General features: G+C 40.5%; 1 protein-coding gene across 1 annotated transcript in view; it reads left to right on the top strand.

Annotated features, from left to right (window-relative positions):
* NHSL1 (NHS like 1) overlaps positions 1 to 12,917 on the top strand; it is a 181,592-nt gene that overhangs the window by 17,680 nt on the left and 150,995 nt on the right. The window lies entirely within an intron of this gene.

The following is a 12,917-nucleotide window of genomic DNA, read 5'->3' as shown; positions in this document are numbered from 1 at the left end:
TAGCCTTTCTGAGGTGGTTGGAGGCAGGATGGCAACATGTCTTGTGCTGGAGTGCTGAGATCAGCATTGTCTTGGGAGTCTTGTGCTTGCTGCATGCAGAGAATGGGGAAAACCAACAGTTTCTCTACTTGAATGTAAAGGAAGCATAGTAAAACAGCTGTTGTGGTGAAGGAAAGCATACTTGAACACATGAAAGTGTGAGATCTCCAATCCAGATAGGCAGACAGCCTGTGCTTATCTTGCCTCTGTTCACACTCACTGCCTCAAAACCAGCTTTTGATGATGAGGCTGCTGATGTGCCCACGATTTTACCTGCGATGTGCACTACCACAGTCCTATTCCCTTATGCTGGGCTTTGTCTATCGCTCGTCAGTCAACTTCTTGAGTGGTATCATGCCAGCTGTGTTTTCAGCCCTGTGTACGTGGCAGTGGTGGCTCTCATTTCTTGATTGCCTGTGCCCAGCTGCGGCAGGAGACATTCGGCCCATCCATGCTGTGTTGGTGCTAGCTCAGAGCAGACCCCCACTCTCTCTCCAAGAAGTGGCAGTCCAAACTTGTTCAGTGGGCTACTGTTGGGACCACTCTCACTTCAGTTGCAGACTGGTTTCTTCTTGGATGCTGGGAAGATCTTGGTGTTAGTGCAAATTTAAATAAAATCAGATCTAATCTGTTTGTGCTTAGCTGACTAGTGTGACCAGTGTTAAGCACAGCTGATTGATTTGCTGGTATTGTTTCCTTACAGGGCCTTAGCACAGACCTTGAGATACTGGGATGCTATAGTAATGGGGCTTTAATAGTTATTAAAAACAAAAAGAAGAGGATTTTTGCTAATGTAAAAATGTAGTGCAGCCTTTTTGTGTTTCATCCTGTTTCTTTAGGGATGCTCACATCTGCAGTCCATCATGCAGGGCAGCACTGCCCTTTCTGTTGTTCGAGAGGTCCTCAGTTGGTCCATGTCAGAACCTCGTGAGTAGATATGCAGGAGAGTACCAAGAAGCAAGGAGGAAAGCACCATTGGCAATGAAGTAGCAGTAGTTCCACCAGCCTCTACACTTAAATCAGGATCTTGAAACAGTTTTGGATTTCAGGGGAGCAAATGCTATACAGAATTAGTTTCTAAAGCTCTGAAAATCACATGTGGGTTTTTTAATGTTGAGGAAAAAGACATTAGTCTACACTTGCATTAATTTTAAAAGTCATTGACTTTGCACTCTTCTGTTTTGGTATGCATATAACAACAAGAAGAAAAAGCAGCACTGACCCAAAGTAGGTGCTCCCCTGACTTCACAGAAGGATGGACACAGTCACTGGCTGGCACGGAGGCAGCATGGGGAGAATGATTTGGGCAAGTGTGGCCAAATGGTGCCAGTTAACAGGAGTTAGAGCAGTTCCTGGTTTCAGTGGTACTTAAAATAACATCAAACAGGAGCCAGCTCTGGTACTTCTTTGGCTACCCCTCCATCGCTTTATAACCACTCAGTGTTGGCAGTGCCTCTTTCTACCTCTTCAATGCCAGTGGCAACATTTTGAAAAACTATCTGATTCCAAAATAAATGTGCACATGCAGATTTGCTGAGAATTAGAACAAAGTGTGAAATGAAAACAGATTTAAGTTATTTTGCTGTAAGTTGGTATGTAGTTCAGCTCTCCATAACCACTCCTAAAGGATATAATAAATACTGAAGAGTTTAAATATAAGGCTTGATATTTTCTTTAGTAAATGGTTTTGAGTATGGTGTCCTCAACTATTTTTAACTCCGGAGAGCAGTTAACAGTATGAGTGTGTTTTTCAGGATTTTTCTTCAGCTTATCGGCTCATAGTCCATTGTTTAGAGGAAAAAAAATTCCTGTTTATATATTTTTTAATTGAATACCATTACATACTCATTTATTATTTTAATATCAGATGTATAGTGGTGATGGTTTTAGGGTTTCTTTTTTTTTAGTTTTTTTTTTTCTTTTTTAGAGCTGTCCTCACAGTCCTTAAAATAAAGCATGCTGTACTGTCTCCCAACCCCTGCCTCCCCCAAAAGAAAATATATTTCTTTCTCAAATGTAATTCAGAAATTACAGGTTGAGTTTTATTAACCCCCTTCCCATGCTCCCTGTAAGCAGATGTGGCCTGATCTCCTATATGGAGTCATTCACTTTATTGCCAGCTGAAATCTGTTCTGGGTATATAATTCCCTAAAGTAATGTTTTTTTATTTCTGAAACACTGAATGTCTCATCACTGTGTGTTTATGGCAATAGTGATATTTTCCACCATAACAGTGTTACTCTAATTCACACTTGTGGAATGACTCTTCATTTGTAATCTTTTGAGGCATTTGCCTTACTCGTGCAATAATTAAAGTTCAACTGAATAATTATGAGGACTAGCCAAGCTCATCTTTATTTTATATATTATTTGCTTGTTTTTATGGTTGCAGTTTATGCAGAAATGACCTGAACCAAACCCTGAAGCAGAAATGACAAACAAGCCCAAACTGACGTATTTCTAAGCTTAGCTAAGCAGCAATGAAAACTCTGACAGCTATCTAGTAGTGGGAGTAGCAACTAAACTGGGTTAGAGTTATTTGAAGGCACTCATTGCATTCATTCATATGTGCTACTTCCTCCATATTCTTCAAGTAGTTCCATTCTTTTGTTTACATTTGGAAGATCATCAGAGCTTCAGAAGTTATTTACTCACAAGCTTTATTTGCCATAGAAAAAGTACAAGTTTTTATGAATAAACTGCAATGCATCTCTCACCGGTCAACAGCAGATATCTGGTACCGATTTTTTTCTTCAGCTTTACTAAATGTAATGAATATTCTTCAACTTTTGGCAAAGCTAATAAAGCAAGTATTTGCAATTCTTAAATTCTGGAGATGACATCTAAAAAACCTGAGTGGTCTGGGTTTGTTTTATCTCAGCACCTCCAAGTCCCACTCAATATGTACTGCTTTGTACTATTTTACAGTGTGGAATGGAGGCAGAGGTTGGCTTGCTCAGCCCCGTCCCTCACTCATGGGATGAGGAGTGTACAGCTCATCTGATTGTAACTAGAAACAACTGCTGAACTTTCATCTGTTAATTACCCATTCATTGAGGACAGCACTGCTGTAGCATCTGTTAGACATTACATCTTTTTTGGAAAGAAGCTAGTAAGAGAAAATATAGGAGGGACAAAAACAATGAAGTATCAGTTTAGAGCACAGAATTGATAACAAATGTTCTATTTCTGGTTTCTTTGCTGCCATGGAAGCCTTGTACCTTTGTACAAATAATCTAAGTGTCTTTCATCGCCTGTTAAATTAAGTCTGTTCCTGCTGGATGCAGGTACTTTGATTATTTTTAGTTTATGCATGTATCCATAGAAAGCTTTGAAAATTCTTGAATTTGCTTTTCCTTTCCTCTGCCTGTGATGTCACATTTTTTTATTGTTTGGGTTTTTTTACAGCCATGGTTGTTATCAAGCTTTTCTCTTTATGGCTTTTCACTTTACTTTCTGATGTGCAGGAGCACAGGGAACCTGGAGAGGCTACTCTGCTGCAACAGCCGGAGCCCTCATTGCAAGGCTGTGGGAGATAGTGCCAGCTGTTCTCAGGCACAAGGCTGAGAATTGTCACTATCCCGGTGTCAGCAGTGTCTCTTGAGCTGCCTGCAAGGATCTAACAAGTCTGTAAGATTGAGTTGGGATTTTTACAATGGTAACAAAGAGAATTTTTGCAATTGGGACACATTGGGATGTGGACTGGAAGAGGGATTTATATTCAAACTCTTACTGTTTTGGCCTAAAGTATAAAGGATATGGTTGCTGCTTGTTCTCAAACAGAATGCTTATTTCACACCATAATTCATGAACAGGTCTTCTCTGTCTGATAGGATGTGACAGAGCCATGTGCAGTGTGTGTGCTTAGCTTTTGAAATGGTCCTCTGCATAAAGCTACAGTGCACTTCAGTCTGTGGTGATTTTTGCTTCATACTGGTTTCTGTGTCTTTTCAGTAAGTTTTATCTGCTGGAATATCTACACTGTTCCCCAACATAACCTGCCCAGCCACACCTAAAACACCAGAAGAGCTTGGTGTGGGGGCTGTGTGTGGGGGTAGCAGGAACAGGGCACCAATGAAATGTTCCAGGCCTCTTCCAAATGCATTATGACCCCAAGAGAATGTAGGAGAATGGTAATGTCCCTTTTGATGGTGGCAATGAGCTGGTGGATGGGCTCAGCCTACCACGCTGAGTGATGTGTGATCTTTGTAACTTCAAGTTGCTGCCACCCATTGTCCTCTCCTCTTGCTTTTGCAAGATCCATGGGCTGGATCCAGTGAAGGTGCAGTGCTAGTTCAGCCTACTGACCCAAGGGCAAACTTTCTGGCAGAAGGGGCAGCACGTGGTTTTACTATATTAGCAGTAATGTCCATCCATGCTAGAGATAGGATAATGCAGTCACTGTAGCGGTGCCTTAACAACTTCTCCTTTCTCACTGGTGTGCTAGATCAGCACCAAAGTGAACATAGAAGTAAGCCAATTTGAGGTAACTGTGAAGAAGTAAAAGAACCTGGTAGGAGCTTTTTATCTGACATTTGCTTACTATAAAACCCTACAAGAGTTACTATGCTCTTGGGAGGTTGCTGGCCCTGGCAGTCTGGACTTGCTGTCCAATAACTTAGCTTGCAGGGTAACCCTGAGTGCCTAAACTTAGTTGATACCTTTCTCCTTGGTTTGTTAATTTAAGGTTCTTTTTACTTCTTTGAGGGCAATGATGGGTACTTCTTATTTAGTAATCTCTTCAGGCAGAAGGCAGTCATAGTGTCAGAGTTTCAGTCGCTGGGCTGGGATGAAATAGCAGCCCTTTCTATCTGTCCTGCTGAAGTCAAGGTCATGGGACCAGAAAAGAAGAAATTGGAAAGGAAGCCCTGTAGGCTTTGTAGTCTGGAGTTAGGGCAGTTGGCTGGTTTGGATTGAAGTGGGGTTTGGTCTGCAGTCTGGGAGTTTTTCTCTGCTTTAGTCCAGCATTTTTTTTTTCCATGTCTTTTATTAATAACAATACAACTATTATTAATTAAAAATTCTGTGTATCCAAATCTGTGTTCTTCATTCCATGTCATTCATAAATCTGTTTCCTTTACCTAGATCACTAGGTATTTTTGGCATGTCAAAATGGAAAGCTTTGCTTCCCATTTTTCTCATGAGTATACCTCCTCACTCTCTCACCATCTCTTGTCTTTGTCTGTAGTGACTGGAATTTTCACTTAGCTGAAATTCCTGTTCTCTCACACACCTTGACTATTCATTAGTTTCCTCTATTGAAATTGATGCCAGACCTGTGTTGCTTGATCTACTGCTGCAATTAAATGCAAATTAAACCAGTTTTGCTCAGTGTTAGTCTGCATTACAACTCACTAATTAAAAATGCCTAATGTCTTGAAAAACCTGAGTCACTGAACTTCCCAGCCTGGTACAACAGTCTGTGACTTAGGTTGCAGTGGCAGAAAGCAACTGGTTTGGAGTTCAGAGCGCAGCAGATGCCTCTCAGATGCTAAATAAGTAGAAGACAGGATATTACCCCTTCCTGTTTGGAGCTGCTTTAGTAGGAATTGGAAAAGTTTTTTTATATGATTATTCACAAATGGTGAGTTTAATTCAACCAGAAACTAGTGCTAGTGGCCAAACAGGCAGGTCTGTGCTTGTCATGTTTTTGATTTGTTCTGTTTTGCAGGGAATTCAGGGTTTTTATTCTGCCCCCATAATCCTGCTTTCCTGGGAGCCAGGGTGGGAGGACTGTTCCTTCTCCATGTTCAACCCTGCCTGCCTCATTCAGTGGTGTCTCCTTTTGCATTAAAATCAAGTTTCCTCTTCCTGTTTGATTTCTCCCCTCCCCCTTCTCCCTTGCACATTTCTACCCTGTTTTCATTTGTTCTGTACATTTGCCTTTAGTATTGATGCTTCTCAAAAAGCTCTTCTGTTAGGGCACATTAGTGTTATAACAAGCATGCCCTTTAATATTATCTCTCTTCTGTGTAAGGTGCACATGGGACCTGATTTTGAAATTCCCCTTGGGGTGGGGAGATTGTTATTGCTCAGCACACTTTCCCTTGACCGTAGGCATGGCTGTATATACAGTTTAGCTGGGAACACTGTATAGGATAAGTAGTAGACATGCTGGTAGGAGTGGGCATATTGGTGAGTAGCTATTTACTGCCCAATGTACAATTACAGCTAAATTGCTTTTCATTAGAGTCTTTCTTTAGACTGGTTCTACTTCTATGCATGTGTTCATTTCTCAGGCTAGTCTTAAACAACTTAAGAAGCTGGTGCCACTCCACAGGCTGTATATCTGGGATGTTTTGGGTTGTTATAATTTTTTGGAACTTGGTCTCCTTACAAGAAGACCACCTGTCTCAAAGTCAGCCCCAAAACACAATCAAAACACTGAAGTTTATATTTAATTTTCAGTTTCACTGATAAAAAACTGTTTATTCAAAGGAAATGTTTAAAACTAATGGTGGTTCTTTTCCTTGTCACTGATGCCTGGTCATTCCTAGCATTGATCCTGAGTGCTCAGATTGTAGTTTCTCAGCAATGTAGTTGAGTCAGGATTTCTTGGATTTTAGCAGGGCGTGGACTTCTTTTTTGATACCAGCTTCATCAATTACACTAAATCTTTTCGCATCTATTAAGCAAGTGTGAATTTATTATGTCTGTCTAGTCTATCATTATAGTCCCAATGCCAGTGAACAAACTGATCAAATACTGCCTCTGCAAAAGCTGAGCTGATGGGCTTGCTAGCGTTATAGTGGTTTGACTGTAGGCACTATTAGTGGTCTGTATTGGATGTGAACCAGTGCTCCAATACTGACACATATTGTGCCCCTTGACTTCTCTGTAATGCATTTGTTGGTTGCTTGTGAGCACTACATGGAAGGGAAGGCTGTTAGAGGTTTCACAGTGATGGTAGTATTTAGTCTCAATATGTAATATGTATGTGAATGCAGAACAAAAAACACAGAGAGCTCTGGTTTTTGGGACTCAGGTTTTTCTTTTAAGCTTCCCTCTGTTGCTGCAGTTTTTATCCCTCTCTGTAGCCTTTTCTGAATACAACAGAAATAAAAATGATGGACATCTTGTAAGCAGCAGAGCTACATGCCATTGAAAGCCATTTTATGCTTGCATATACAACATTGTCTAGTTGGTTGAGCACTGGAGTAGACTTGAAAGGCTTGGACTCCTAATTCTAGTTCTACCATTAATCACTGACAAAACCAGGGATGAACTCTTCCCATGTCCTTATATTTACTAGGAAGTCTAATTCAAGTGAGCTAATAGGAAGCAGTGAACAATCCAGTGAAGAGTGCATTTCTTCAGTTCTTCCTGTTGAAATCAAGGCCTCTCTCCAGTTCCTGTTTTAGTCTTGTTACCATTAATAACGACTCCTGAGCTGCTGCTGTGATTTGCATTCCTCTGCTATGGCTGAAGGTGAAGTTGGGAGGAGGAGGAGGTTGATGCATCCTCTCTGCTGGGACAGTTTCCTGCCCTGCACTTCCCTTTGCATGTCCAAGAGCAAGAATTAAATCATGGCAAGCAGGGCAGTGAGGGAGGATGGGGGGCAGCCTTTTATTCAGCTTGCTAAATTCACCTGAACTTGGCGCTTCAGCTGCTTCTCTTGCTGTTATGTAATTCATCATGCCCCAAATCAGAGTTTTAAATGTGGTACTGCAGAAGAAATAGTAAAGCTAAAGCCCATGTCTTAATCACGTGTAGGCAGTACAGGAGACTGTGATCTTAAACCATGCAGGCAGGGAGGCTTGGCGGGGGGGTGTGATGGAGCAGAGGGAAGTTTGGAGGGAAGAAGGCACCAAGAGATACTGTTCAACGAAAGACAGCAGGCAAGCACTGGGGCGAGTGCAGGAAGGGTACTAGAGGGAAACGATAAAAGAAGGGGTCAGATTCAAGTAGCAAGCATAAGAGAAGGAAGAGGAGAGTATTCTTGTTTGTTTGTTTGTTTATTTTTAAACAACCAAGTGGAAAACCTACCATGAGATGGCCTTTGTGGAGAGAAACAAACCAAAACTTGGAGCATGGTTAAGACTGTGCAGGTGTATCAGCTACTGGCTTGCAAGCATGGGAACTAGTGCCTGTATTCCTCTGTATAAAACCTGATACTTACAGCAAATACTGCAGAGATTTCTGGTTTAGGCTTGGAGTGAGGCATTTCAGAAAAAGCAGATGTTCTGCTGTATGAGGCTATGTTTCTCCTGCTATCAGAGTACTTTTCTGCTGCCCTTCTTGTTTCTTGTCATGCCTGAGGTTGGTTAAAATCTTGCAGAAGAAAGCAAAACCAACGTATAATCCATTCGTTATGAAATGTTTGATTCCTGACCCGTCTGAAGGACTTTTTAACTTCCAAAGATTGAAATATAATAATTATTATTTCAGCATGTCCAACATTGCTCACTGCCCTTTCCCAGTAATGGTTGCTGTGTGTTTTGGGAAGAATAGCCATGCATTTTTTTTTAGGATTTGCATATTCATACTGAAATTTAGTTTCCATCTCTTCCACAAGATAATGAATAGGATTAGGGGAAAAAATAATAAAAAGAAAAGGCAATCCCTGCCTTCTCCAGCACAGTGTCTGTGGAAGTATCCTCTGGCTTGTTTTTGCTGGTGGGTTTGCTTTTCTCCACTAACTTCATAAAATCACAGTAGGTCATCCCAGGGTTGGTCAAATATAGAAATTGTACTTAACTGAGTTGGCTTAAAAGCTAACAGAAATAGAACTCAACCACAAATAATATAATGCTGCAGGAGTAATAATACACTATATTGTGGGTCTTTTTCTTTTATGCTCTTCCCCATGTACATTCCTGGTAGTTTGGTTTTGGGCATCAACCCTGTATAGCTCCAGATGAAGCATGTTCAGAAAGAGAACGATGGTTTTTACCATGAGGTTTTGACAGGGCATGCTTAAAAGATCACAAAGGTTCCTCTTCTCTCAGGTCCAAAGCTCTGGCTGGGCAAAACTGATTTGAATTCAATTCTTATCAAGGAAATCCAGAAGGAGTCAATTTTAAGTCCTAGAATTCAGTTTCATTAACTACAATCAATGGAAACTTTTCCATGACTGGATAGTTTTGCAATCACTGGACTAATATCAGATGTATTAAAAAAAATAAAGCAAACTCATGGATAAAGATCTAACAATTAAGATTAGGCACTGTCATAATGTCTCCAAGCATCTCAAGTATGCGATCATGTGAATACTGTGTGGCATGGAGGAGCATGTCTGACCATAGTGTTATTAAGGGCAGAAGATTCGACTTTGGATAATATAGGAAGTGAATGGCTGAGTAAAACAGAGAATCCAATGCAGTGAGTCCTGTTGCTGTGTTTTATTTGTAGGTCTACTGACTTTTTATCATGGATCTGTAGTCTTGGTGTCTATTGTAAAAGGATAATGTAAGCTTCCTTTTGAAATGGGCTTGAAATACTTCTTCAGAGTGCTGTTCTCTGTCTTGGGGGATGGACTTGTGAAGAATTACAAGCACTGGTTGAAGAGCTGCAGAATCTGGTCTCTGAGTCTTTCCTCCTATATGGAAAATAATGTTTCTGTATAGTTACTGTGTAAGCAGAGAGTGGTGGAGCAGATCTGTTGTGTCTACAGCAGTGGGGGCCGGTTGACAGCTGAGAAGCTGCTGGCTGAGAGTGAGGGCTTCCCTGGTCATTGTCAAGTTGTCTCTATTTATTTACTTAATTTACTTTTTGCTTGCAGCCTGACAGTCATGAATTTTGGTAATTCACAGTGAGGAAATTTGACTGCCAAAGAAATTGGGTTCTGTGCATGATGGGATTTGAACCCTCTGTATGACATCACATTTAACAAGAGTTTGCTCATTGCAAATATGCTCGTGTGTTCATTCTGTTGGGAGCAGAAAGTGAACTTGCAACTCTGCCAGGGAGGGGAGAAGGAGGGAGAGGCAGAACTCCAGGAAATGGTAAGTTCTTGCCCGAATGTAGATGCTGTTTTCTGCTGTGAACTTTTGTACCTGTAGTACTCTTGGATGCAGCTTTACCAGTGGGAGCAATCAGCTGCTGGTCAAGAAGCATGTTCATGAGAGCCAGGAGGAGATTTCTGGGGGAAAAGCTACAAAGGCAAGGGAAACAAATGCACATGAGAAACAGATTAGGCTCTTGAATCTTAGCAAACTGAAAAATAACAGGATAACTTAAGCTTCAGAAAGCCTTCTGGAGATGAGCCAGAACTTTTCACAAACTGGAATGACCTTAGCCTTTCTTAAATTGCTACTCCGTGTGAGACCACAGTTAAAACAGGGATTAAAAATAAGCAGAGTTCATATTCCTACCTGCAAATCAGCTGATAATGGACACTTTCCATGCTTGATGGGAAAACAGTCCAAGAGTAGTATTGAGAAGACCTCAGAACAAATCAAGCATGTATGAGACAAAGAATCAGAATAATAATCTCAAATTCAGAATTGTGGTGGTTAGCAGCATGGGCATGGCATGTGGAGTGTTTGGGGGTTTTTTCAAGTTCTGTTGAAGCTTTAATTCGTAGCATGATTGTTTGTGGAGTGTCAGCATTATCAACGATTGACGCTACAAGTCAGTCAGATTTATAACGTGAATTGGAAAATGTTGAACCAAGTGGACAGTAGCTGTATTTTTTTGAAAAGTGTCTCTAAATTCATCCCCTTGGTGAAATTCTGTATCTCTTTCATTTGGGATTTCAGGTTTACCGACTGAAAATCTCTGTGGCTTGACTGGTTACAAATGTTTTCATGCAAGCACATTAGCTTTTAAGTTGGTACATAAGCTGCTTTTTTTTAAAGAAAGTAAATAAGTTTATAAAATAGCGTTTTAGAAACAAAAAAAGTCTTCTTTTTCATATAGACAGATCTGATTCATCAGAGAGCATCAAGATAATTGTCACGATTTTCATTTTAAAAGGAAACCAAGAAATCTTGGCACAAGTGTAAAACTTTCTGTTGCTATACTGGCCTGTTGCCTGGAGCTAAATATTTGCCTCATGAATTTTCCTTTCCCTATCAGGAACAGGAAGCAATGTTACAGATGAAATGCATTAAGGTTTGTAAGTGATGCCTGGTATTCAAAAATAGAAAGATGCTTACATGTTACATGATTATCAACAAGAGAAAATTATTTTTATTCTGGTTGAAATTTGGATGATTGCTTATTTTTTGTGATCAGAGTACTTCCTAATGTGGGGATTTGTATCTGCTTGCTGCAATTCTCCTTCTGACAAACACACATATTAGACTCAGGTTTAGTTACACAATTTCAAATGCTGTTAATATGACTAGACACATTTCCCTTTATTTTTCTCTTCATTTTTCTTTTCTTTTAATGAGCTGAGCCACCAGCAAATTGGGCTCTTGCCGTTGCTTCTCAGACTTCTGTGTTTCACGCACTTGTGGCAACTCTTTGTCTTCCCTTTGGTCCCTGAAGAGGAGCAGCTGTGGCTGGCAGCAAGTGGCTGCATTTTTTCTCCTATATCGCTCCCACTGGCCTTGTCTGTGACAGGCTGTTACCTGGAATAAGAAGAGAGAGAAACCAATCCCGTTGAGAGACCAGGAAACCACAGTGGCCACGGAAATATGGAAAAGGCATTTTGAGATGTTGTTCTTTTCAGGGGCTTCTGGAAATGCTGCTGCTTCTGGAAATGCTCTGGGAAGGCCTCACTCTGCGGTGGCCCAACATCCCCAGGGGTGTACCCCCGCTGGCTTCCCAGCCTGGGTGCCACAGGCGTGGTCTCAGATACATTGTATATTTTGTGAAACACAATAATTATGGCAATTGGCTCACCTTTTCCTACTACCTGGGATGAGGCAGAGAGTAAGCAACTGATTCCTGCCCTTCATAAGGCAATTCAAAGCCACCCCACTACATTTATATAGCTGATAATATGGTGAATGGCTCTCTAAGGCTACAATATCAAGGTTTTTCTCCAACCTGAGGCTTTTTGAGACAATAGAGGTGATAGTGCTAACTTCAGTTGTCACTAGAGACTGATGAAGGGCTTTTTGTTGTAACTATGTATCCTACAAAATCTACTCTGTGTGTGAAAGATGTTAGTGATATTTAACGAAATAAGCCATTCAACTTGTATCTTTATTGAATCTGCCAGGGCCTCACTTTTTGCTTTATTTTTCTGCTTTTTAAGTAACAGTAGCCATCTTTACAGTATTAAAGGATAAAATTTAAATGGTGAAATAAATTAACCAGAATACGGAGCTTCAATTTTTTTGCCGCTTTTTGATTCTGTGTCACTGAAATTAGGCAAGTTGGGTTTTCCCCCGTCTTTTTCCAGGGATATCATGTTATCTGATGTTTAATCATTTCCCTTTCATTGCGTACTGTAAAGTAAGACTTCTGATCTCCAGGAAAGACTTACACATTTTATTTGCTTTATAGGTAATTCTCAAAAGTTTTCCTTTCATTTTGCCTATTTTATGCAGCTATGAAAGGCCTTCCTTCTTAGCTAAGCATACCTGGTATTAACTGTTCACTGCGTATATTGTTACTCCACATTTATAGTTTGTGAGTTAAGCTAGTTTGAATGAGAGTTTGGCACACAATGGAGTTTTTCCATCTATTCTGGAAAAGCTTTGCATGGTAATAAGCCCTGCAGTCAGCTGAAGTACTCTTGTTTCCTAATGGAATCTGCTTTCTTTGGACTCTTGAGGAATTGCATGAGAGCACTGTGGTAGCCGTGGTTTGTATTTACCTGTGCATTATCACATACCCTTGTAGGAATTGGCCAGAAGAGTTCTAAGAAACCTCTGTACTGTCTTTGATGTTAACATTTTTCATTTTATAGCCTTCCAAAAATTTTAGGCACTAATGAAAATTCCAGTCCTTCAAGAGACCTATCCACTGGCCTTGCAATA

Source organism: Lepidothrix coronata, unplaced genomic scaffold, assembly GCF_001604755.1.
Source record: "Lepidothrix coronata isolate B3197 unplaced genomic scaffold, Lepidothrix_coronata-1.0 Scaffold123, whole genome shotgun sequence".
Taxonomy (NCBI): Eukaryota; Metazoa; Chordata; class Aves; order Passeriformes; family Pipridae; genus Lepidothrix; species Lepidothrix coronata.
This window is presented reverse-complemented; position numbering and strand designations above follow the sequence as displayed.